This window comes from Trichechus manatus, unplaced genomic scaffold (assembly GCF_000243295.1).
Source record: "Trichechus manatus latirostris isolate Lorelei unplaced genomic scaffold, TriManLat1.0 scaffold00007, whole genome shotgun sequence".
Lineage (NCBI taxonomy): Eukaryota > Metazoa > Chordata > Mammalia > Sirenia > Trichechidae > Trichechus > Trichechus manatus.
The window spans coordinates 24,896,043-24,923,617 of record NW_004443943.1 but is presented as its reverse complement, the minus strand read 5'-3'; the positions used below and the strand labels follow the sequence as shown (position 1 = coordinate 24,923,617).

The 27,575-nt window shown below is 37.5% G+C and overlaps 1 protein-coding gene across 10 annotated transcripts in view; it reads right to left on the bottom strand.

Annotated features, from left to right (window-relative positions):
- R3HCC1L (R3H domain and coiled-coil containing 1 like) overlaps nt 1-27,575 on the bottom strand; it is an 88,414-nt gene that overhangs the window by 44,478 nt on the left and 16,361 nt on the right. For 2 of the 10 annotated variants that reach the window (XM_023740633.1, XM_023740637.1), the window contains exon 2: nt 26,657-26,757. The exons of 1 other annotated variant lie outside the window; for it this stretch is intronic. The gene's annotated coding sequence lies outside the window, so the exon portion shown is untranslated. Of the gene's footprint in view, nt 1-6,733; nt 6,845-7,366; nt 12,398-26,656; nt 27,554-27,575 lie in introns of those variants that run through there. 7 more of the 10 variants (XM_023740607.1, XR_002825613.1, XM_023740626.1 and 4 more) reach the window with 7 other exon arrangements.

The following is a 27,575-nucleotide window of genomic DNA, read 5'->3' as shown; positions in this document are numbered from 1 at the left end:
CAGGAAGCTGGGCCATGCTGCCCCGCGCCCTCCGCTCCCTCCTGCTGGTGGGGGCACTGCCTCCTCCATGGCCATGGCCTCCAGCAGACACGCAGGCAGCACCGAGCCAACGAGCACCTGAGGCCCTGCAGCTCAAAACTGCTATGGGATGGGAAGGGAGGAAAGCAAGAGGCATCGGAGAGGGTGTTTGGAAGAAATGCATGTGAGTTTAACGACATCCCAAAGTAAGCCAAACCGGGCCTGAAGCCTCCATTTTGGTGTGGCCCGGTGCACGGCCAGCCTTCCAGCACCCTCAAGGAAGCCCTGAGTTTCAGTGACTTGCCATCTCCAGAGGGCAGAGTAAACTCTGGGATTGTGAATACAGGCCTTGCAGGGGTGGGAGTAGAGCCCTGGAGGCAGCTCCCCGAGGGAAGCTCTGACCCAGCACAGGAGGAAGGTGAAGTGGTTAAGCCATGGGACCTCCAGTCACACAGCACAGGTTTATCCAGCTTTGTCTCCTCCAAGCCTCCATCTCTGCAGAGGAATAACCCATAACTGGACTCATCACAGTGATGAGCACATCAGTAAATCTTGGCTGTTACTATTTCTATGATCATATTTTCTAAATAAAAAAAAATCGGATAAATGGATAGTCTGAAAACAGGAAAAAAAAAAAAAATCCTCCATTTTCACTTGACAACGATTTTTGCATAATGACCCTGGTCTTTGGAACCTAACCATGTTGGTAAGCGAAGAGTGGGTGTATTAAATATTTAGTCTTCTGTATTAAAAAAAAAAAAAATACTATGCTTGTAGATTTATTGATTTCTCCTTCTAATTCTGTCACATTTTTACACAATTTTTTGACGTTATATTATCAGGTACTTATACTTAAAACTGTTCTGTCTTCCTGGTAAACTGTTACTTTTACCTTTATATAAATGAGCCCCTTCCTTCTACTGTTAAATTTTTGTCTTAAAATCTATTTTGTCTCATATTAATATAGCTATAGCAACTTTCATTTGATTAGGCATCTTTTCTTACTTAACTTTATGTGTGGTAAAAGTTACCACTTCAAGCCTTAGTTTACTCAAATATAAAATGAGAGTAACAGAACTTATGGACAGACTAGAGAGATTAAATAAGATGATGCATGTATAGAAGTTTGCCAGGTATGGTAAAAGTCTCAGTAAAAGTTAGTTATTATTATCGAAACACAGTGGAGTCCCCTAAGTTACAAGTTTCCAGGGAGAAGCAAAAGTCCTTATAACACAATAAATCCTATTCACAATAGATCCTGATCACCTGTAAAATCCATTTCTACTTGACACTGCCATCTATTGCAATCATGTATCCTGGCTTTGTCCATCAATCTCTCACTAATAGCCTAATGGTATAAATATCCAACAATACAAAGTAAACACAACACAACTCAATTGTAAAGTCAAAATACAAATCTTGAAAAAAGGCAGGATTTCATGAAGTCTATGAAAATAATATTGAAGAAGTGCTCATCTCACAGCAAAACCCGTCCCTTGCGCAAGAAAGATGTGGCTGAATCAGACCAGTGAACAACTAAAAAAGGAAAAAGTTAACAAGCACGATGACAGAACAAAAATTGCAAAAGAAAATGTCAATGGATTAAGAAAATCTCTTGAGAAATTGGTAAAGCCCTCAATAGTCTAGTCTATATGATGTATGCTAGGAAAATCAAACATGAAGTGAAGGATGCTATCAGACTATGATACAATTTTGGTGAAAAAAACTATGTCGAGAATGTATCACATCATTCTCTGTTAATACTGAGAAATTAGCATAGCTGCAATTACAACCTAAATTTCGTGAAATACTGGCAGTCCTCGGATTGTGAGTAAGTTCCATTCCTAAGTCTGTCTGTAAGTCAAATTTGTACATAAGTTGGAATAGTTAAGTACAGTCCATATCTAAAGTCAGTTAGTCAAATGTTGTCTTAGTATATAGTATATAGTGTACCTTTCTATGCATAAAAAAAATCTTTTAAAAAACACTTCCAGATACACTAAAACATCTTTAACACAATAATACAGTAATAATAATAATGTTTTGATGGGCATGGCAAAGTAGCTCCATTTGTCATTACGAACCATTGTATGTACCTCAAGCTCTTAACATAACAGGCTTTACAGATGCTGGTTCAAAATTACGGGTTGTAAGCTAGTCAGATGTTCGTAACCTGGGGACTGCCTGTATATGGTAAAATAAGTATTTCCATTTTTCAAGATTGTCCCTAACAAATTTTTTTCATTAATAACTATAGAACTTTAGTCTCCATTTTAAATAGATCCACTTTAAGAGGTCTTTTCTAAGTACTAATTATCCTCACCTAGCAAGGATTGTATAAATGTGTATTACTAAGGACGAAAGGCTATTTATCTAAACTGTTAATAGTGGTTACATCTGGGAGAGCAGAAAATGGAAGAGAAAAAAAGATTTATAAGGATTACTATCCTTGTATTACTACATACACCTCTGTATTGTTTGAATTTGTTACAACATAGTATTTCTGTAACTAAACCTCAAATCACTAAAATTTAAAAATATGCTATTGTTTTTGTCTAATAGGACATTACTATAGATTGGTGTAAAATAAAACAAAGGCAATGGAAATTGATAAAGAGACCATAGTTGGACAAAATTACTGTAAGTAGGAAAATGACAGAGAAAAGAGGAAACCAATATATATTTGGCAGGATAATAAAACAAACAGCACATAAATTATTTGATGTTGGAAAGACATCCTCAAATGTTGCAGGATGCGGAGCAATCTCTACTTTTTCATCTAAGAATGATCTAGGATTGCTGAGCCCAATACAATAGCCACTAGCCACATGCAGCTAAAAAGAGCACCTGAAATAAGGTGAGTCTGAACTGAGATGTGCAGTGCATGTAAAATATTCCTAGATTTCAAAGATGTACTATGAAAAAAAGAACATAAAATGTCTCATTAATATTTTTATGTTGATTATATGCTGAAAAGATATTTTGAATATACTGAGTTAAATAAAACACATTAAAATTAATTCTGTTTAGTTTTATATGTTTTAAAGTAGCTCCTAGAGAATTTAAAATTACCTACGTGGCTCACATTTGTTGCGCCTGTATTATATTCCTAATGGGACAGCGCTGGTCTACGATCTTGCCACATCCCTAATGCCACAAGGACAAACACAGTTTGTACTTCCTCTGTGTCTTGCCTGCTTCAGATTTTTCTACTTTCAGCAACATGGGACTATATGAAATCAAAAAATCAACTAAAGCACAAAAGTGTAGATAAGCTTATCTCTATCAGTAGACAAACATTTAATATTCTTTAAGTTTATAATGATCATAAAAAAATAAAGCATCCAAAAAAAGCAAAATCTACTTATGTTTCTTAAATCAGAAAATGAGATTGATTAGACAACATTCCATGTGGTGAAACTTATCCCCAATACACTTAGAGGTATTTTCCAACTTAACTTTTTCTAACTGAAAATGAGGGCTTTTAATATATAGTTAAAAGTGTAGAGGGCCCTAGACGTAGAATCATTTCTTTGAATGTTAAGAAACAACTTCTTTTGTTTAATTATACTATCAAAAATATTCTTTATTCTAACTGGTCTACTTACAAACTGGCAAACCTAAGAGATGCCAAGATCATTCAGTTTAGCAGGGGATTTGTCCATTTGTAAAAGAATAAAAATAACTTAAAAGTAAATTTAGTATATTTATAATTAAATGTAATATGTAAAACATATTAAGTAACACGAGTAGTCCAAAGGATTTCTGGGTAAAATAACTATACATTTTAAAATTCCAGCCATTCCCTTAAAAAGATTCACTGCTCTATCCGCCTCAATTTCAGAGTCTGGTGAGTGGTATCACTGTCAAGTTGTTCAAGCCAGAAACCTAGAAGTCATTTTCTCTGACATTTCAATCAATTACCAAACCCTGCTCATTCTACTTTACAGTGCTTCAAGTGATTTTCTAAAATGCAAATCAGATTTGATCACTCCCCTGTTCAAAATTCTTTAGGTTCTTTATCGTCTATAATCTCTAAGGTATCTCAACGAGCTCCACCACCACACCACAACTGCCTATCTGCACAGTCTCATTTCCAGTCACTCCTTATTTCAGACTTTATATTATAACAGTTCCAACTTGTACTTGTGATAGTACTAGAATCATGCCCAGCTGCTTTCTCACTCCTCTGTGGCTTAAGATGTACTATTTTCTCAGTCTGGATGCCTGTCTGATAGTCTCCTACTCATCCTTCAGGTCTCACCTTAAAGACTACCTCCTCTATAACACTGTCACTGAGTCTCCCTGATACACTAGGATCCTTCCCATAAGTTCCCACTACATACTTTTATATATACCTTCATTGAAGCAATTATCAACAATGTCATAGCATTCTATTTGGCACTAAATAAGTATTTGTTGAATCATGACAAGGAAGACTTATTGATAGGTGATGCCCTTCAAACCCTCAGTTAGGATTTGGGGCCCATTCTTTCATTTCACAAATATTTATTGTGTACCTATGCCAAGTTCCATCTTAGACTTTGGGAACACAGTAATGGACAAAAAGTTCCTGGGCTCATGGAGCTTACATTCTAATGGTGGGGGAAAAAAAGAAATAAACATTTAAATATATACTATAACAGCTGACAGTGATAAATGCTATGGGGTAAAATGAAGTAAGGGTGGAGACACAGAGTAATAGATAGGTATGTGACTATTTAGATTGCGTGATTGTGGAAGACAACTCCAAGGAGTTAACACCTGAGCTGACACTTGAATTAAGTGAATCAGTGAGCCAAACAACAGTCTGGGAAAAGAGAATTTCAGGAAAAAGGAAGAATAAGTGCAAAAGCTGAGGTAGAACAGGTTTGGCATGTTCAAAAAATACCAGGAAGACAAGGGTAGTAACAGCAGAGTAGAGGTGGGCAGGGAGGTCAGTAAGATAGCTACAGGCCAGATCAAGTAGGGGCTCATGGGCCAAGAGCTCTGAATTTTATTTTGAATGTGTTGGGAAATTATTAGAAGGTTTCAGCATGATAATAATATGATCTGATTTACCTTTGCTAAAGATCATTCTAGCAAATATGTGCGGAATTAGGCTAATAGTAGAAGGGAAAATCACGAGGAAGTTACTGCAGCATGTCTAGGGTGATAGAGAGGCAGTCACAAGAAACAGATTAATGATATAGTCTGAAGGTAGAGCCAACAAAACTTGGTGGACTGACTGTATGGAATGCAAACGGAAGAGCGGAGTCACTTCTAGATTTTGGTATGAGCAACCTGGGTGGTGACAGTTACATTTACTGAGATGGGGAAGACTGGGGAAGGAAATCGGAATGAAGAGTTCTGATTTGAACATGTTAAGTCTGAGATGCCAGTTGAGCATCCTGTAAAGTTAAGTAAGTACATATATAAGTCTGAAGCTCAGGGAAGGTATGAGAATTAGAGATAAAAATTTGTGAGTCATCACTATAAAGATTCAAGCCAAAGAACCGGATAAGATCACCTAGGGAGAGAGAGAGACCAGGGGACTGAACCATGGGAGAACTCCAACGTTCAGAGGTCAGGAAAAGGAGGTGCTGCCAGCAGACTGAGTAAGGACGTAGGAAGAAAACAGGAGCATGTAGTAGCCCAGAAGCGAAGTGAAGAAAACACTTTAAAAAGGCAAGAGTAATCAAGTGCATTAAATGTTGTTGAAAGTTCAAGTAGGAAGAACTGAGAATTTTCTACTGGATTTGGCAAGACAGAGGTCGTTGGTGACACTGGAATGGTTTCAGTGGAGTTGTGGAGTTAAATGCCTCACTCAAATAGGTTAGGGAGCAAATATGAGGTGAAGAAGAACGATCCAATAGGAAGGGAGAAACCTGATGATTCAAATGGGGGTGGGGGTGGGGGTGGGAAGGAGGGTAACCGTAATAAAAGCATATTTATAATAGTTTTAAAACTTGGAACAAAAATTCAGTAACTATAAGATTAGAAATTCTAACAATACCTGCTTTGCCATGTCTTTATTAGAAATGCAAGGGGAGTATTAAGTAGAATATGATATTCTGAATTGCTCAATTATTCACCTCAGGACATTTAAGGCACCTTGAGCCTAGGTAGCTATACATAAACCAAGCTAACATACTCAAAATCTCTCTTAAAAGTTATTCTTGCCTGAACAAAGTTCAGGATCAAAGCCTATACAAAATCAGTTCTTCAATTATCTGAATTCAATCAGTCTGAGGAATACGAATGTAACTAAACTCTGCCTCTTTTGCAACGGCCAGTGTAGCACGTATCTTTGGAGTACCGAGTCATCTTGTGAATGCAGCAGTTAATATTCATTGATAAACTTCTATATAGTGCTCAGCATTCTGAGGACAAAACTAGACTATAAAGTTCTTTTTCTTGGCCACTATGGGCTAGTACCTGAAGAATGAGTACTCCAAGTAGAGAAAATGAGGTTTAGGAGGGTTACATAATAGATGGCTCAAAGATGAGGGAAAAACCTAGTTTAAGAAAACAATTGATAAAAGTATAAAGCTAATGAAAAAAAAATTATTTTTAATTTTTCTTAACACAAACACATTATAGAATAAAACTAAAAATAAAAAAATCTGTATTCTCATCTTCCAGACATAACTACTGTTAACATTTTGCTATAAAGGCATCTAGATCTTTTTCTATCCAAGGCAACTTTTTTTTAAACTTTGTGTATACGACTTACCTGCTATGAGCATAGACTCTGTAGAAAACCTTTCTAAGCCAATTTCCAAAAATTTTTCTGAAATCCACAGTAAAAAAAACATGTCATGATAACGCATACACATACACACACCTGAAAAAAAGTTTCATAAAATACCTTTACTACATGCAATGCTCTTATTTTTCATTTACTCTATTTTGCTTTTTTAATTTAAAATTTTTAAATTCTTGTAATTTAAAATCAATTTACTCACTAAATTGATCTCACTTGATTGAGAGATTGAAAAACACTTCTAAACAGCACATTCAGGAGTGGCGCAAACAGTTAAGTGCTCGTTTACTAACAGAAAGGTTGATGGTTCAAACCCACACAGAGGTGTCCCAAAAGAAAGGCCTGGCAATCTGCTTCTGAAAGGTCACAGCCATGAAAACCCTGTGGAGTACAGTTCTACTCTTTGACACATGTGGGTTGCCATGAGTCAGAATCGACTAGATGGCAGCTTTTTATTTATTTTTTAAACAGCACATTCAATATCAGAAACATACAAAGCCGGGATAGCAAACATTCTCTATTTCAAATTTTTTGAAATTTTGGTTGTAGAGCAGGATAAAAGGAAAAGTAAAACATGCATAAAAATTCAGATTATTATACCACCTGATCAGGACTCTTTAGTAGAATAACAAAATTAGGAATATATTCAATCTTTCCACACTCCCAGTGTCAAAGTATCTGCAAATAAAAATTAAAAAAAAACAAACAAACAAGAAATGTCCTTTCCTTGCATAAGAGCTTCACTTTAAAATATACTCCATCTAAACACAACACAAAAGCACTTACCTGTAATATACACAATAACGTGAATAATTATACATATGGACAGCAGAGAAATGGCTTCATATTTTAAAAACTATAGAATCTGCTAATGAAACCCAACTGATTCTGCTGTAGTTTTCTTAATGCCGCCTTCTGTAAATGCACTTGCACTGGTTAATACAATGACATATTTCACGCTTGAAAACACAAAATAATTCCTATGTCAGCTTGGAGGTTCATTCTCCTATTCTATTCAAGCCAGGTTGTACAAAATATATATTATTCTTTATATTAACAGAACAAAGACATTAAATTGTAGCCCTTAAAGTCTATAGTGGAAGAGATTACTTTAGGCCTTCTCTTTAACATACCCAGACTGAAGGGAAATAAAACTTCTAAACCAGGGAGGGAGACGTTCCTTTAGAGGATCTGACACAGATATTACTTAAAGGTGTGCAGGAAAGACTTGTTAATGGGAAGCAGAACGAGGAGTTAACAGCTCTATTTAAGCAGCTCAACTGGGCCGTGTATAAAGTGATGCCTCAAGGCCTCATTCAATGTGAAAGGCTGCCCTCACTCCATATAAAATACAACTCTATTATGCCTTCCAAATTACTATTTTTACTACAGTACCTGATTTTTATTATTTCTGTTTCTTCAATACCTGTCACTTTTTGCCACTCTCAGCATTTCTATCTCTCTCAATCTAATGGGCACTGCATATTTCAGTGTGTTCAAATTATATCCAAAATAAGGAGTAAAAGGCTTCTAAGTAAGGATTTGAGGTGTTTCTCATTTGAGCAAAGTGTATAAAGCTTAATGTACACAATTTATGGTAGCTATTTTGGCCACTTACAAAATCTCACCTGTTCATTTAAACCTGGTTGTGTTCAAAATAGTAATATCCTCATTTAATCCTCCCAACAATCCTACAAGGTGATACTATTAACTAGTCCAATTCTACAGATGAGAAAACTGAGGCACAGGGATGTTAAATAATATGCCCAAGGTCAAAGAACTAGAATGTGACAGAGGAAGGATTAGAATCTAGACAATCTGATTCTAGTGTCTGTGCTCATAACCACTATGCAATACGCACATAGTGTGGTACTCTCAAAAAGATTTTAACCAAGTGGAATCTGAAATGTCAAGAATGAGCGTCAGTGCCCTCCACTTAATATTTCTGACAATCGTCTGGGAGAGAAAAACAGAAATAACTGCATCAATTAGTTGATGTTTGGGAGATCAGAAGCCCTAACTACCTCCTTTCATCTCTACAAAAGCCGCTCCAGAAGACATAATTGAACCATGAAAGTGAAAAGCCAGAGGAGTATCAGTGGGTCAACCAAGCTGGTAGTTTCAAAGAGCCTAGTCTTATCTAGGATTATACTGAGTCTGTCTTACCATGAAACCACACCCAAGACCCTCCATGGCCATTTGAAGACCTACTTGACAAGGATAATTTAGGACTGCTCCTTTTGAGATGCAGCCCTAAATGACCTCCGGATGCCTATCAGAATACTTGCATGTTGTGGATTCCAATAAATATTCCTTGTGTAAACGTAAGTTGGGTATTCTTTCCTCCCTGCCGCCATACCAAACTGTTAATTTCTCTGGCTGTCCCAATTTTACCTTGAGTTCCTTGAAAGCAAGGAATGCTTTGTCATTTTTATATTCAAAAGGCCCACCACCATTCCTGGCACACAAATGGCATTCGATAAATATTTGGTAAATAAATTAGTACAAAAATGTCAATTCAGGTGTTTCTTCTTAAATTAAGAATTTTTCATCATGTTATTTCTTTGACTCAACTGATTAGCCATTTCTCACCAAAGCTGACCCTGTATATGTGACAAATGATACATATCTATTTATAGAAAGAAATCTACTATGTGCAAGCTCATAGTGACAGCTGAATTAAACCAGAGCCAGATTAACTCTCCCTGCCCAAACCTGGTTCATTCTTGAAAACCACAATTTCCTGCCACCAAAAATACGTAGGCATACATAAAAGACGGCAATATCATTTAAATTCGTACTGCGCCAAAGAAGTGAATAACTAAAGCGCTGTGCTAAGTGTTCATATACTTTATGTCATTTAACCTTCATAACAATTTAAGGTATGTATAATTATTATCCCTATCTAATAGATGAGGTAACTAAGTCACACAGCTAGCTAGTAAGTGTAGGAGTCAGAATTCAAACCCAGCTCTGACTGACACTCAAGCTCTTAACTGCTCACAACTCTGCATCACATAGTATATTCTCAACAAAACAACTCTAATTTTCTGAATCACAGCTGCCTAACTTTAACATTGGGATAATATACCATATTTGTTTTTTTAACTCCATCATTTTGAGAAGAAAAATAAAGGGAAATTGTTTTTCTTAATGAGCTCTACAAATCCCCTCACAACCCTGATCACCTTAACCAATGAAATCCTGAGTCACATGAGGACTGTTTATCATTAACTTTCCCTTTGCTGAAAAGTATCCTTTGCCCCTCCATCACCATGAAAACACTGTTGGTACACACAGTTGTGCTTTGTATAAAGCTTGCACAGCTATCAGTGGTGGTGGTCACTATCTTACGTTACTCTGGGAGTCTTAGAAGACTTCAACTCTCTAATGCAGGTTCCAAAGGTTTATGTAATATCCATCATACCGTATGTTGAGTAAAAACATCTGGGAAAAACAAGGAAATTATGTGATTAAATATAGTTTCTCCCTGCATGGCACAGCTTTATTTAAGAAGCTATATTAGCTTTGTACGCTATATTTGTTCCAAATGGGCAAGAAAGCCAGTTTACAGATTTTCTTTATATCCCAAAAGGCCAAAATTCAAACCAAAGGAACAAAGCTGACTTGTTTTTCTCAACACTCAAAGACGTTCAGGTGAGAGAACTCTTTCACCACAACATTACATGTTATTTAGATATTTTTTCCTCTTCCCCTTTTCTCACTTACTTCCACCCAAAGCCTTAATGAATTTTCGACTTTGGGCCAAGAATGGTGGTAATTATTAAAGTAAACCAAGGATTCTTCTTCACCCTCTCAAGGGAGAGAGAAAACTTGGAGTTTCTGCAGAAACTTACCAAGACTCTTTTACTGGCCACAATTCAAGTCTCCGGTCTCCTTCACTCTCTATTATTCAACCACTTGACCAGTTCCATTGATCTTCATTCCTGAGTATCTCTTTAATCTGCTTGTCCTCCCTAATCCCAGTGCCACTACTCCAGGTCAAAACAGCACACGCAATTGCCTGGTTTATTATAATAACCCAGCTAAATGGTCTCCCTACCTGTTTTTGCTTCCCTTCCATTCATTCTTCACCTTGTACCCAGAATGACCACTTTAAAACAATTAGCAGCTCAGACATTCCCTTCCCTAAAAACTTTCAATGACATCCCATCACTTTTATGATAAAATCAACTTTTTAACATGGCTTACAAAGACTCTTCCTAAACTGGCTCTAACCAATTTCTGTAGTCTTACTTCTTGTCACTTCTGTCCTTATGTGCCATACACAGCCATACGGAACTTTTCATTCTTATTTTTCTGGGTTTTTTACATCTTAGCCTCTGCACATTCTCTTCCCTCTACCTATTCTACTCTCCCACAGCCCCTCAACCATCTTCACCTAATTCCTGCATATCCTTTAGGTCTCCACAGCATAGCTCTTTCTCTGAGAAGTCTTACCTAATCATTCTAGATTAGATTGGGTGCCTCTACCACATAGTTCTCCTATTACAGCTCTTACCATACTTTATTATAATTACTTCTTTAATTATATGGTCTTTACCAGTAAGCTATACGCTTATCAGAGAAGGGATCATGTCTACTTACTCATCACTGTATCCTCAAGACTTAGCACAGTGCTTGGCAAATAGCACAGATTCAGAAGGTTTTTTGTACAATGGAATAATGAATAAATGAACAAAAATAATCTGGGGGTAGGAAGTAAAGGGGACAGATTTAAATGGTAATCTAACAAAAATTCCACAGCAAAATCACATCCTCAAATAAGTAAGTGGGACTTCTGGGTTCTGCTTAGGATGTAAAAAACTGGAAAGAATGTTATTCCCACCCTGAAAACAAGCCAAATAAAAGGTGGATAATGTGCAAAATCACAAATTTTTTGAATCCATCAGAGAACGAAGCTTGCAGGAAAAGCAATTAACCCAAAGTCTAACGTAAGTCAGGCACCTCACAGGAGACATGAGCACTTTCTTACCTGTAATAGATGCCAGATACCATACAAGCCAGTAAAAAGAACCTTGGCTAAAAAAATTTTTCTTAATTGCTAAAGGCCAAATCTCAGCTTCTATGAGAACATAGAATCCTCAGGAACCAAAGAAATAAGGGAAATTCTTACCCATTTACAGACTCTTCCCCTGACTTCACTGGAGGCTCACAAGAAAGACTGAGGGCAGGGGGACAGAGAGTTTCCCCTGTGGTGCAGATCTGGGAGAAGGGAACCGCAGTTCCCAGGGGAAAAACACAAAGCCCTGCCTGGATCCTTCTTGCCTATCTCCCGTACAGAAAAAAAGACCTTAAGTGACTAGAGAAAGGGTAGCAAACCCTGCTGCCTCAGGGCTCAGATGAAGACCCACTGTAGCTAGGGGAAATAAACAGAAGAAACCCCTCTACCCCTGGAGAAGGGGAAGGAATTCATCCTGGAGCCAAAGCACTGGAGAATCCCTTCTGCTACAGAAAGGGGTAGGATCGCTGAAAAGGACCCACCCCTGAGGCCCAGGGAAACAGCACCTACCTAAAACAGAGACTAAACCAAACCAACAGAAAATGTCCCTGCTCCTTCCCCTCTATTCAAGCCAGCGAGCCTCCAGTAACAAGTAACAGCAATCTGTGGACAGTAATCAGCAGAAAAAGTATTTGACAAAATTCAACATCTATTCATGATTTAAAAAAAAAAAAAAAAAACCTCTTAGCAAACTAAGAAAAGGGACCTTCCTCACCCTGATAAAGGGTATCTACAAAAACTAAACTTACACTTGATGGTGAAAAACAAATGTTTTCAAATCAAGGCAAGGATGAGATCACTCTCACCTATTCAACACTGTACTGAAGGTAGTTAGTGCAATAAGGCAAGAAAAAAATATGAAAGGCATCCAGACTGGAAACGAAGAAGTAAAATTGTCTTTATTTGCAGATGACACAATCATCTATATAGAAAATCCCACAGAATCTATAACAAAGCTACTAGAACTAATAGTTAAGTTAGCAAGATCACAGGTACAAGTAGTTCTACATGCAGGCAACGATCAAATGAAAATTGAAATTTTAAAAAGTACCGTTTACAATAACACTCAAAAACATGAATACTCAGGCATAACTCTAACAAAATATGTGCAGAATCTGTATGCTGAAAACTATCACAAAAAAACTCAAAAAATTGATAAAAGTCATGACTGAAGACTCAATATTGTTTAAATGTCAATTCTTCTCAAAGTGATCCTTAGATTTCAATCAAAATTCCAGCAGAATTTTCTGTAGAAATCGACAAGTTGGTTCTAAAATGGGTATGTAGAGCCAAAGAAACTACAATAACCAAAACAATTCTGAAGAACAAAGATGGAGAACTCACATAACTTGATTTCAAACTTCCTGTAAAGTTACAGTAATCAGGCCAGTGTGGTATTGTAGAAAGGGTAGATATAGCAATAAATAGAATAGAATAGGGAGGCCAGAAACAGACCCATTATATGGTCAACTGATTTTCAACAAAGATGCAAAGGAAGTGAATGGAGAAAAGACAGTCAACTCAAAAAGTGATGTTTAAAAAATTGAAAATCCATAAGCAACAACAAGAACAAAACTGAACTTCTATCCATACTTCATACCATACACAAAAAATAACTCAAAATGGATCACAGTCCTAAATGTAAATCCCAAAACTATAACATTTCTAGAAGAAATATAGAAGAAAATCTTTGTGATCTTGGATTAAGCAAAGATTTCTTAGCTACACCACCAAAAAAGCATGATCCATAAAATTTCAAACATTAAAAATAAATTAAAACTGTACATCAAAATTAAGAGCTTCTGCTATTTAAAAAACACTGCTGCTTTTGTCAAAATTTGCAGAACATACTCTAAGAAAGGTGAATTTTACTGTTTGTAAATCATACCTTAATTTTTAAAATGAAAAGAAAAACAGATTGCCTAGAAATTCCTACCAAAATATAGCTGATTCCTGGTTTTATCTATGTAGAAACCAATGAGTAAAATTAGTGCAGCCTTAATGTAGTTATACCAATAAGACTGAGAATTAATTTTTCTTAAAACTTAAGGCCATAGTCTTTTCTAATTCCGCAGTCATTACTTAAAACTTCCATTAACTTACTTAAGTTTGCATGAGTAAAGATTATAAAACTTAAGTCTCCTTTGGCTGTCAATTCTATTATCTAATCCATATATAACCAAACCACACAATTGTCTGTATTGTGCTCGGGGAGATACATAAAACTAAATTTTTAATCTGGATAGTTTTATTCTGAACAACCTTAGAAAAGTGGGCACTGAGAATATTCTAAGGTACTATGGCAATTCGAAATTATATTAGCCACTGACAGTAATAATTTAAATAACAGTATAATAATTATATGTAATAATTTTAATATAATAATTGTAATAATTTTCTTTAAAACACCGTGCAGTGCCATAAATTATTTAATATGGCCCTTCTAGCCATAATCTTTGTGATTCCCACCCAAGGATTGATGGGACTATGCAAATAAGGTACTTGTGGCCCACCAAGGGGACTGGGCAGCTTGCTGCTAATGCAAATAAGGTGTACGGGACCTTTGCAGAGGTGGCACCATGCAAATAAGGTACATGGAACCCTAATGAGGGGACTGATCAGTTTTAACATCCTGCTAGGATTAAAAGAGAGCTGATCCCAGAGCAGAGAGGGGACCTCACTATAACCGAAAGAGAGAGAGACAGACAGAGACAGAGAGAAAGACAGAGACAGAGAGAAAGACAGAGACAGAGAGAGAGAGACAGAGAGAGAGCTGTAACACCGGAGATAGCAAGAAGCAGCGGCAGAGAAACAGCAGCAAAAGAACCAGGAGACCGGTGCAAGACAGCTGTGGTGTGCTTCTCAGCCTACCAAGCGAGGCAGCTACAGTGGGAGTGCCAACCTACAGAGCAAGAAAGCTGAGCACCTTCGTGCAGGAGGCTTGCTGGTATAGCGGGGTGCCTCCAGGCACTTATCTGCAGAGCTAGAAGAGCTTTGTAACACTTGCCTAAGCAGGGCAGAGGCCAGGCTGAGGGCTGAGAGAGGAGCCCGTCCTGAGGGGACCAAGAGGAGCCTATCTTCAGGAGGCTGAGAGGAACCCTGCATGACTGAGAGGAACTGAGAGAGTTGTCCTGCATGGAAGAAGGGAGACTTTGCCTACATGCTTCCTGATCCTGGTTCTGATTCCAAGTTGTAACCTGTTACTTCTCTAATAAACCTCATAATCAGGAGTATTGTAAGTTCTGTGTGACCACTGCAACAAATTATCGAACCTAGCAGAGAAGTAGAGAGTGCCATGAGAAGGACAGTTGGTGTCAGAATTGGTAAAATGGTTGGAGAGAGGAAGCATGTCTGATCTCCACTGCACAGGAATCAGTCTTGGGCTGATGCTGATGGTGATTCTCCCCCTTCATAAAGTTAAAGACGAGGTCAGGCACCACTGTACCATTTTTACACACCTTTTCCGAAAAATAATTTCTTGATCAAAAACACTGACTCACCAGAGCCTAAAAGATATAAACTAAGCTTACGTGGCGTTTAAGATTCTCCATGATCTGGTGTCAGTCTGCTGGTCCAGCCATATTTCTACCACTCTCAGACACAGATCCTCCACTGAGGCAGAATGGCCTCAGGGTCTGTTCATTTCAGTTTCTGAAATGCCCTCCTTGCATTATCTCAGTTTAAACAACCCCAGTCACTATTTCATTCAAAACGCTTACCTCAAATCTAACTTTCCCTATAACTATTTGAAGGTCGCTATGAGTCACAATCAACTCGATGGGAAAGGGTTTTTGTGTTTTTTTTTTTTTAATTTGAAGGCTCATTGATTTCACCATTCTGTGAATTCATGTATATCTATTATCTATGGTATTCATTTGTAATTATATACTGCCTTACATTCTTATTTAAATGTTTCATTTATGAATGTCACCTCATACTCTAGGGCAGATATTGTTTCTTATACTCTTATATCCCTAGGGACATAATAATTGCTCAGTAAATATTCAGACAAAAAAATTAATGTGGAAAATAATTTAAAATTAATTTTCAACTACTTTTACTTAATTTAAAATATTTCATCAGTAACCTTCCGGAAAAGCTTTTCTTCTTTACAGTTTGAGAAACTCAGGCAAGGGACACCGGACTGTTCACTGAGATCTGCACCTGTATCACACTCATCTTCCTATCTCCAGGGCTGAACAGAGTCTGACACATGGGAAGCATTCAAATATTTAAACATTTAACTAAATTTCATTTTCTCAGGCCACAAAATAAGAAACAGAACCCTGGAATTCTTCTATCCCAATCCTCCCAAGATTATATTAGTACCTTGAAATATTTTCTAATTTCTCACATTTGTTCACATATTCTCCCTTACTAGACTACAAATATCACAAGGACAAAAATTGTGCTTTCTCTTCTTTTTAAAGTTTGAAGATGCAACTATAACAGTTGTGAGTACACACATAGTAGGGAGGCAATGTCCTATCAGATTTCTTAGAAGCAACATAAAGGCAGCTCATATACATTTCTCTGACCCACGTAAAAACACGCTAGTTACTCTTCCTGTTGGTAAGATTTACTTTTCATCATCCTTGGCACAAATTCTAGAAAGCTATCTGCCAGGTCCCATGCCCGAATAAATATGCATCCACAAGCAATTATGGAGATAGATAGCTTATGGGGAGGGGGCACTCTCTGGTCAAGTCCCAGTGCTGGCCTGTGGTTAGGGGAAAGGAGAGTAGGGGGAGGGGTGTTGTTCTGTGATTAATCACTGCCCACTCTGCTTAGGGGTATTTATCACAGCCCGCTGTCAGGTAAATCACTGGAAAAACACCTCTTCAGTAATTAATGTGAAGTGACGGATGGACAGCCCCTGGGCCCATTAATCAGGAACATCAGCAGCCTACTGAGATTATGAATGTCAGGATGCATAAACTGCTGGTGGATCAATAGGCCCAGGAATTCATCCAAGGCTCTCATTTCCGAGCCATCTCCGGTACATTAGGCTTCCTCAACCCCTCCCCCAATCTGAAGTGGAAACCAAGGCTTCAGAACAAAGAGCAGGAGCTGCTGAGGTCTGAAGTGGCCACTAGTAAGAAAACAGTCAAGGAAGCTGGCCATGGCTAGGGGAGGTACCACACTAGGCAACATCAGCACAAAGAGCTATCCTCACCAACAGGCACTCTCAGAAGGCTCAGTGTGCTGGAAAAGCAGAGCAACCAGGAAGATACAGTTAATATTCAATTACTGAGAGGCTGATAAACCATTTCAGGGATCAGCCAGCTTCTTGCTTCCAATCTTTCCCCCATTTTCCTTCCTTTCACACTAGCACTACTACTATAGAGTAGAGAGAAAAAGAGAATGAAAAGTCATTTTATGATATTTAACAGCCTTGATAAAAATTTTGAATTTAGGAGGAGAAAAAAGAATTTGTATAAAATAAATCACTGAATTATCTTTGAATTTAATTTAACCTTCCAGATTCATTAGCATTTACAAAGCGTTCTGCCAATATAAGATATGGGTTAAAGGCTAAACTGTGTGGTAGGATTCCAGCAAAATGAAATCAGTTCTTAATTCTATTTCTTCCCCAAGTCAAACAAAAAATTCTCCATCAAAGGGTTTGCTCAACTTGCAAAACATTCTGGAGCTGAAAGAGAACTGCTGTTTACTAGTCATCCCAAATTTAGTCTTATTTAGTATGGGAAGTAAGGCTGTGCTACTGCCTCAAACTGAATACACTCTAGGCTGGCAGTGATGGGAAGGAGACTGTACTTGCTGCCACATCCCGCCAAACCCCAGTGCTGTGCTTTGTGGTCAGACTCAGGTCAGGGCTCCAATTGTTGGTCAGAAAGTGTCTCAGAGTCACAGCTGCCTGTTCCGCTAAATCTCATTCCATCCTACTGATGGACGGATGGACAGATGGCTGCTTGGTGAAAGCAGCATTATCAGCCTGCTTCTATGGAGCCTCTGAATGATGGATAGCCCTCTTTCTACTTTCTCCAAACCACCATTGATCCAAGCCATATTTCAGCAGTCAGAAGCCCAGGAATATTAAGACACACAATCAGGTTAAGTTACTTGCAGTGTAAGCCTCTAGAACAGAAATCCTAACACCTCTGCTTTGCTGTCATGAACTATCCCGAAAACGTTATAGTTTCCTTCTTTCTAGCTGCTAACCCAATGAATTCCAACAGCTCAACGTCCAAAGGGAACAACTGGGCTCCATTCCTAGCAGCACTTGAAAAGCTAGCTTGCCTGCCAAGTTTTTTACTAGCCAGGTCTGTGAAATGAACTCAGTAGTAGTAGTGAGCAGGTCTGTGAAAATGTATATCCAGTGGAGTGTGAAGCTATTAGAATCATGCAAACCACCTAGAGTTTCTCAGCGATATAATCACTCAGCTCAAACACTGTGGAGTTTTGGATATACCAAGTAGACCTTGTCTACCAACACCAAGGATAGTGATTAAAACCAGGACTGATTAAAATTCTGTCTTTTGTGCATAATCCTAAAATGCTCTTTCTATCCAGTCTGCCTGGCTGGCTTCTATTCTCTTGTGTACATATCAGATCTTGAGTACTAATGCCTGCCTGATTTCACAAGCAACTTCTGCATCCATTTGTTCTGTCACCTCTAGACACTCATCTCAGTTTGTCTGTCTACTCAGACTTCACGCCTTCTTTGTTCCTTCCATGTTATCTGAGCTCTCAGACATCAACTCAGACTTATATAACTGGACTCTGTATCAAAGTTATTCCCACTGGTGTGGCTTGGACTACAACCTTGTGATATGGATTCCCAGAACCCATGAGCACCCTTTTTCTATGCTAACTTATCCCCAAAAGACTTCTCTGATGCTTCACTACTAACTATCCCCCAAATCAGCTTGGCCTGGCTGCTAGTTCTTGCTGCCACCTTGGGTCTACGCACACAGAGAATGTGTTTGTGTTTGTAATGTCTCGGTACAGTGACAAATGTAGGTCTTCTTGCTGTTACGGTAGTTTCCTTTAAGGAGAATGATCGTTGACAGAGTCAATAGAAGAACAGAACTATAAAAGGTTCAAGCTGCTCTAAGCAGAAGAGTTCAGACGTTAACTCAAAAAGAAAATGGCAATACCCACCTACCTCTATTTTCACAGTCCATTTATTAACATGTACACAGAACAGAGAAAATCCTATTGTCTTACAAAACTTAAAATAAGACTAGGCATAGCAACCATAGATTTTTCTTCACTTACGCTAAACTACATTTAAATCAAAGATCATCTTACGTATTTGGAAGTCAGGAGAGAAGGAAAATTATAGAACAGTTAAGCAAGAGGTAGAGAGAACTAAATAGAAAAAAAAAAATCAATAGTATTTATAATCCCAAAATATGATTTGTGGGCGATTATACAAAGCAAAAAGAAGAACACCATCTCTATCACTCATGCCAGAAGAGAAGCCTGGCCTAGAGAAACATACTTTTAGAAGCGACTATCAAATTGTAAGAGCCCTGGTGGTGCACTGGTTAAGAGCTTGGCTGCTAACCAACAGGTCGGCAGTTCAAATCCACCAGCTGCTCCTCGGAAACCCTACAGGGCAGTTCTACTCTGTCCTACAGGGTCGCTATGAGTTGGAATCAACTAGACGGCAACGGGTTTGGTTTCTGGTTTATCAAACTGTAAGAACTGGGAGTTTGCAAGTTAGCTGCTTACTAGGAATTAATATTTATGCTTTAACAACATCTATAGCTGTTTCTAGCAAAAAATAAATCGTGGTTTTTTTTTAAAAGAAATACTACTTTATTATGGTGTCTTATTAAGAGGAGTACTGCCCTTCACATAAATATTAAAGAATTTCTACAGAATCTTAGAATTATATTACTGAAAGAGATTGTATAGGTCAGAATCCAATGTCCTAATTTTTCAGAAAAGGAAACCAAGCAACAGAGGTTGTAATGTCCATGGTTACAAAGATATTAAGTGGCAAAGCAAGCCTGGAACTAGATTTCAATTGCCAAGTGCTATGCTTGTTCCACTATATTTCTCAGATACTTCCTTTTGCTCCTTGGGATTTCAGAGTTGGAATCCACTCATCAGCACAAAAGAATAACTGGGAAAACGATGGTTGAGTGTTGTTTGTGTGTGCGCCTGTGTAGGTTTTTTTGGAGAAGAGAGGGCAAAAATAATTAAATTTGGTCATCCATACTATTGTGCTTCTCATTAAGCTGTCCATGGCTCATCTGAGAGCCACTATCTTAGAGAACAAAAGATAAATCCCTGACAACTAGCAATCTCTAGTCTTCTCTTCTTCCTTCCTTATGTGTTTGTCCTAGTCCTATCCACAAGGCTGAAAAGAATAAAGCAGAAATACATTTAACACAGGTAGAATCAGAAGAGCAAGAGGCGATACAACTTAGATTAAATGGATAGAGCAGCCATGTGCTCTCTTCATTTTCAAGGACGCCACACTCTGGTCAAATACAGAGCATAAGCGGACTGATTGAACTTCACCCTCTGGTGGCCGAAGTGTGTCACTACTGAATTTTCTGATTTCCAAGCTACCTCTAAATAGATCTTCTAATTTCATAGCTGAAAAGGACAATCAAAAATCATGTTGTATAACCTCATCTTAAAGACGAGGAAACCTGTTGAGAAATTTATCTAAGATTTACAGCTACTGGAGTGGGAACTGAGACCAGAGCCCAGATCTCCAATCAACCAAACTACAATAGTAGTTTTATCACCATTACAGCTGCCTTATTCAGTTTTCTACCCAATATATGCTAAAGATATAATAGCTGGGCAAAGTTTAATCAGAAAGTTAACTGTGCTGCAAAAATAATCATATAATGCACATCAAAATCAAATATATTATCCACATTAATGCTCATCTCCAGTAGTATCAAGGATCAGGATCACTCTTTTCTACTCCATTCCCACAAAAATGTGCCTCATACACTGGATAAGAACTCCACTACAGTCCACCATGACTATTCTTAGCACCATAAAAAACATTTCTCCAAAGAATTCCAAAACAGAACCTTAGTCAGAGAAAAATAGCTTGTGTTAGGTGAGTAATAAGGAATGACAATTTTTTGAACTCATATTTCTATATACTCTCTAATTTCATGGAAAGGCTGTTTTATTTGCATTAACCAAATGTTTTAGGCTAATCAATTTTTTTATACTCATTTGCAAGGCTATCTTAAACTAACACAAAGATTCTTTCCTTTCATAAAAGAAGGTCTCATTATAGAGTTTCTGTTTGGTTAAGACAGATCTACTAAGCCATGCCTAAAAGAACAATGACACATTTTTCAAAATCTGCTGCTGTGAACCATGTCTAATTATGTTTTCTCTTTCATTAGGTTTAGACCCTATAAGCAAAAGTGAAGTAGTGCTAGAGTAGAACCAACAGTAGTAGTAGAGGGAGAGAAAGAGGAAAAATAACAAGCTACCATTTAATGAGTGCTTACTATGTGACAGGGACTATACTAAGTGTTTTATGTATATGATCTCATTTGATCCCAACTGTAATACTATTAGATAGCTATTATTATCTCAGTTTTACAGATGAGAAATCTGAGGCTTAAGTTACACAAGATCACACAGCTTCTAAGTGTTGGTTAGGATTCCAAACTCCCTGCATTTAACTACTACACTCGACTGTCTCATAGTCAGCAGGATAGTATTTCTCACAATAATGTATTAATTTCATAAATATTCACAAATTACTTAGAATCTGTGTAGATGCAAAGCAACCAGAGAGAGCTCAAAGACTGCCGCAGTAAAGAGAAAACCAACTAGGATAAGAATGAAAGAACTTAAACGCTTTCATGGCATGCCTATTTCCAATAACCTTCCCGATTTAAAAGTGCAGACAATCATAATTCACTATTGTCTCTGAAACTTCCTCATTCACCTTGCCTCACCCTCAAAGCCATATGGTGAAGAATCTCACCAGGTGTCAGGAGAGGAACTCCCTCCCTTCTATTCCCCATATGAATAATCTCTACGCTTCCTACCAACATCCCCAACTATATGAAAACGTTACCCTTCTCTACATACTTCCTCTTCTCAAGAGACACGCATGAACATGGGAACAACGACCAGCGAAAGTGATAACAACACAGTTCTTAGACTGGAGGAGGCTTCAAAGCCAAATACAGAGTACACTTTCAAATCTGACTCTAAAAAACAGAAGACACTTGTACAGAAAATAACAACTGCAGATGGTATTTTCAGATGCAGTCTTAAAAAGAACATAATAGAGTATTTTAATATTAGTCTTCCTCAGACATTTATAGGGTTTGTCTCTCTGCATGCATTTGGACAGAGAATATAGTTTATACAACAGGAAGAAACATTTCACACAAAAAAAATCTGAGTATCAAGACAATAAAAGATACAGGATACATGATTCCAGTAGGATCTTGGCAGTCCCCACATACATAAACAAACAAATTATGACATGAAAAGATTTTTCTCTCAACACAACACAATTCATGCCCCCAACTTATTTTACACTCCACTGGCTATAGCTGCCATGCATCGGCACCAACTGATTTCACGCTTTATAGGCTGAGAACACCCCACAGCTTAGTCTCTTTCACACTCCACTAACATGGTAACCCCAAGGCTCACCAACTTAACTGCTCAAAGTTTAATGTAAGCACCTATTATTGACCACCTCAAAAGCAGTCAGATCAAAGCTTTAATGTAACTGAACAATAGCAATATAACATGTAATAAAAAGGTAGAGAGAAAAGTCTGCTTCCCACTCTGCAAACAGAACTAATGAGTAGGGGAGAGGGAAGAAGGATTCCCTTCTAAATCTTCTTTCCCTCAGCAAACACATAAGTGGTCTGTGTTTCTCCTAGTTATCTAAAATTAGTTCCTCTTCTGGCTCTATTCCAGGTTAAACTGACAATCAAGGAGCTCAAATGGATCAGGTGTTGGAGCTGTACCGCAAACTTGGTATGCATTAAACTTACTCTTTCCCCCCTTTAGGATTCACAGGCTGAAGCTAATAAACCACTGAGTAAATTTTGAAAGCAGAGGCCACTAGACTTAATCTAGAAAGTACATATTCCTTCTAAAAACTGTGATGAGGTAAAATAGTTTCCCCATCTATCTAGCAGAAAATAGTTAAAAAACACAAGTGCAATACCAACAAAAGAGAATAGCTATAAAATGGGTCGGACCTATGCTAGAGATGTCGGACCTATGCTAGAGATAGAGTACAACTATCTCCTCTCTCCCTGTAGCTATGCCAGTAAGTATGAAGGCCAGATGTGGCTGGTGAGAAATCAAGGAACCAAAAGAAGCAAATTTCTTTTCAAACCAGGCAAAGAAAACTTAGATAATTAATAAATAAGAGTTTATCTTATATGCAGGTTGAAAGTTTACTAATTAGCATTTCAAGAATAACAAATGATTAGAACAGAGTAATATCTTTGGAGCAACATTCCCTTAAGGATCAGAAAGTCTGCACAGAGTGCTACAGAAGGCTTTCAAAAAAAAATAATCTACTGGAACAAAGATGGCTCAGGTACTTAAACTGCATTCTGATCTATTATTCTCATGATACAAAAAGAGATGTAAATGCTGAAGACCAGTAAAAGCTAACAAAACAGATAATGGCATTTTCTCGCTGTCAAACAAATATTAAGTGCTTATATTGTACTGAGATCTATGCTAGGAGCAGTGGAGATTATAAAGTATGACTACAAGTAACAATATGGCTTAAAACACATGAATAAAAATGTAGTGTCTCCCTTAAATTGTCTCTACCTAATTGGGAAGATAAGAAATTAAAACAACTGTTGCTTTAGGGTAGTATATAATTGCCAAGTAAGAGATAAAGAGAAAAGCAGTAAGTGATAGAAACCTAGAGGAGAGAGATATCACTACGGGCCTGGAATGGTTAAGGAAGACATCATAAAGTAGGTGGAACTGGAATTAGGCCTTTAGAAGCTGGTATTGGAACAGAGGGAAAACATTTCAAGTAAAGGGAATAGCCTCAAGAGGCAAATAATTCAAAGAATGTTTTGGAGATAGTGTAGAAATAGTCTAGCTAGAGTCAAAGGTTTAATGTCAGTAAGTAGTGAAAGACTCCGCCCAAAGGACTGTATTCAGCCTGGAGAGCCTTCAACACTAGTTTTAGGCACACACATCCTATGCAGTAGACAGTCAAGTCTAGACCCTACAGACAATTCCTGAGAAGTGATACTATTACAGTGTCTCTAGGTCTCCTTACCTTCCCTTACTTGCTCCATCTGCCCTTCCATTTATCCTTGGCATCTTTTTTTTTTTTAATATGTAACATCAGTGTAGAGAAGACAAAATAGCAAGTCTTAAAACTGGCAACTCTTAATCCAATGGTTACTTAATCTAGTGGTTCAATGCCCAAGTAGTAGCATATTTAACCTAAGACCAGAAACACAATCAACATGAGGGATATGCTCTAAAACAATGTGCTTCAAATCTAATTCCATATTCAGAATTAGACATTATACCCAGGAGGAGCAATCAAATATTTATTTTTTATAATCATTTTTATAATCAGGGGAAGAACTGAAGCATAACTTGCCTCACATCAAGTTCTACTCCATGATCCAAATAATATCCAGAAATTCACGCCTTGATATCTGACAAAGACTGCTATAGTTGATCATGTATTTCTGAAACAATACAAGTGCCTAGCTGGTGGTATATGTGTGTTTGTGTATAATAGAGAAATCTGTCTGAGATAAAGGCCCAGTCATTTTGGATGCAGATAACCGGCCTCATTACCATTGCAATAATTCCTGGAAAAGATAAACCCCATCCCTATCACCTTGATCTTTTTAGTCTCATTTCCTGCATGAAGTGATATTTCTATAGTCTCTTCAAAACGTTTAATTCTATCCAATCCATACTCTCATCAATAGAACATCTAACCTTATAGTCTTGATGACAGAATAAAACAATAACACCCCACCAAAATACACATACACACAATATCCGTTTCACAGTCACATTATGAGCACAGCAAGGTAACTAATATAGCTTCCATTCGAATCGCCCACAGAACCTAAGAACTGATCTTTTCTCATTTCTTCCCCTCCCCATCTCCTCTACAACTTACACACATCCACCTCACTCTGCTGTCCATCTTCCCAAACTGTTGTCCAACAATCCACAGGCTGCCACAGATTGTCAGCACTGTGTTTGGGGACTTGAGAAGTACTCTTGTGGGACAGTGCAGTGTGTTAGTACAGCATTTTCCCAGACACAATGTCACTCTTTATAGCCAGTTGCAAATTAGTTTCTTCTAAAAAAAAAAAAAAAAAAAACTCCTAATAAGACAGCTACAAGGAGATTTTAAATAACCAAGATTAAACTCACTTTGGTTTGCTCTGAGATCTGGGCACTTTCAGAGTCATGCACAATGAAATTCCATGCCTCTGTTCACAGTAGAGGAAACCCTGGTGGCATAGTGGTTAAGAGCTATGGCTGCTAACCAAACAGTCAGCAGTTTGAATCCACCAGGTGCTCCTTGGAAACTCTATGGGGCAGTTCTACCCTGTCCTATAGGGTCCCTATGAGTCAGAACTGACTTGAAGGCAACGGGTTTGGTTTTTTTGGTATTCACACTAGAAGGAGCCCTTGTAGCTCAGTGGTTAAGCACTCGGCTGATAACCAAAAGGTTGGTGGTTCGAACTCACCAGCCGCTCTATGGGAGAAAGATGTGGCACTCTGCTTCCCTAAAGACCACAGCCTTGGATACCCTATGGGGCAGTTCTACGCTGTCCTATAGGGTCGTTATGAGTCGGAATCGACTTGACGGCAATGGGTTTGGTTTTAGTTTATTCACACTAGCCATGCATGCCACACCTAGCTTTTCTGATACTAAGAAGAGCAAAGAGACTACTAAAAAACATTAAAGGATATTCATTTCTTATGGCTCCTCATCCTTGGATTCTATTTGAGAACACATAGTCTAAATTCAGCTATTAACATCAACATTTATATCTCACTATGTCTAGAAAATTCTATAAATCACTACTATCATTTCATTATAGTTTCCATTCAATTTTTGCCACGTGCTTCCACGGCACACGAGGACAGTTATCTTCTGATAGTTGCTATGACCAATCTGCCGGTTACCACTAAAGCTTTCACCCTGCACATCAGCTTCCTAGTTGCCACTGGCTACACATTAGAGTCAGAAGCTAGAATAGACTGAAAAGATCCTCAGAGGATGTGGGTAAGAAAAACTTCCCACAAAACAGCATGTCAGACCAACCCTTCAAGTATTTTATTGGGGAAAAAAAATTTTTTTTAATTAAAAATAAACACCTATATGGTAATATAAAAAAACTGAAATCAGTTTCTACTATATTTCTAATTTTTTTTTCATTTCTAAGTTCTCTGATAGCATTATTCATTCTGCATTATTACACTTTCCTGAGGATTTACCTGGCCATCTATTCTTCCTGAATCGTTAAATCAAATCCCTGCAATGACACTGCATCTTTGCTGCTCCCTATATGAGCTATATGGAGCCAAAGCTTGAGAAGAAGGATGTTAACTCTAAGTTCTTACACTGGAAAGTGACTAACAGAGCAAAGCTAGTCACCCAACTTTGAAAAACTAACTCCAATATTTAACCAGCCCTTTCTCCTCTCTACAACAAACACCAAAATCAAGGCAATGAACAGAAGTAAGAAAATCTTCAAAAGACCCTAAGTCTTTCAGGAAATTGCCACTTTCAAACTTGTTTTACATGAGAGTTACAAAATAAAATGACACTGAAATAATAAAATATAAGCAAACAAAATTTGGAGTAAATAAAATTTTTTCTATAAAATATGTGGAAGTACAGGCAACTGACTTACCAAATCACTGATACTTATTTCTTGAATGATAAACTCTAAAGCATGCAGTTTGTCTGAAGGCAAACTGTACAAAAGTCCTTTCTGATGGACAGCAGTTTCACCTGGAAAATAATAATAAAACTAATTTTTATAAAAACAATCATTTCTTTGACACCTACAGATTCTAGGCACTTAACTTTCATCACCTTGCTTTGTAAGTACTAAGATTTTAACATAGTGATTTACCATAAAATATGCAATGAAAATAAACACATATACAAATATTTTTTAGAAGCTCACAGACAAAACAGAATTAAAAAATGCCATCTTCCCTCATTCTCAGTTCTTTTAGGACTAGTTTAGGGGGAAAGAAACACCTACTAACCACCAGATCAGAAAAAGAGATAAGAAATAAAATAATACAAATGATCAAAAACACAAAGATGTTCAACTTCTACTCATTACTACAGTTCTAAAACATAGGACAGTGTACAGCACATAGTGAATGCTCAGTAGGTACATATATGCTGGCTGGCTGACTGGCTGGCTAGAAAAATACAGCTCATCAATTAGCAAAGAAAAGCAAAATAAAGATGTCCTATTTTGCCTATCAAACCAGCAAAGACTGAAAAACAGCAATAAGATCTTATTTTGGTGAAAGGAGATGGAACAGTACTCTTAAACATGTTGATGGAAGTGTATATTTTATTAATAAAGAAAACATTTTTATATTGTATTTCAAAAACTTTTATATAACAATAGGACTTTGATCAAGCCTTCTAAGAATCTATCATAAGGAAATAACTGGACTTGTACAAGGATACTTATTCTAGAACTGCTTATAATAGTGAAAAAATTATGAACAACTTTAATGTCCATCTATACAGACCAAAACCAAAAACCAAACCTGTTGCTGTTGAGTCAATTCTGACTCATAGTG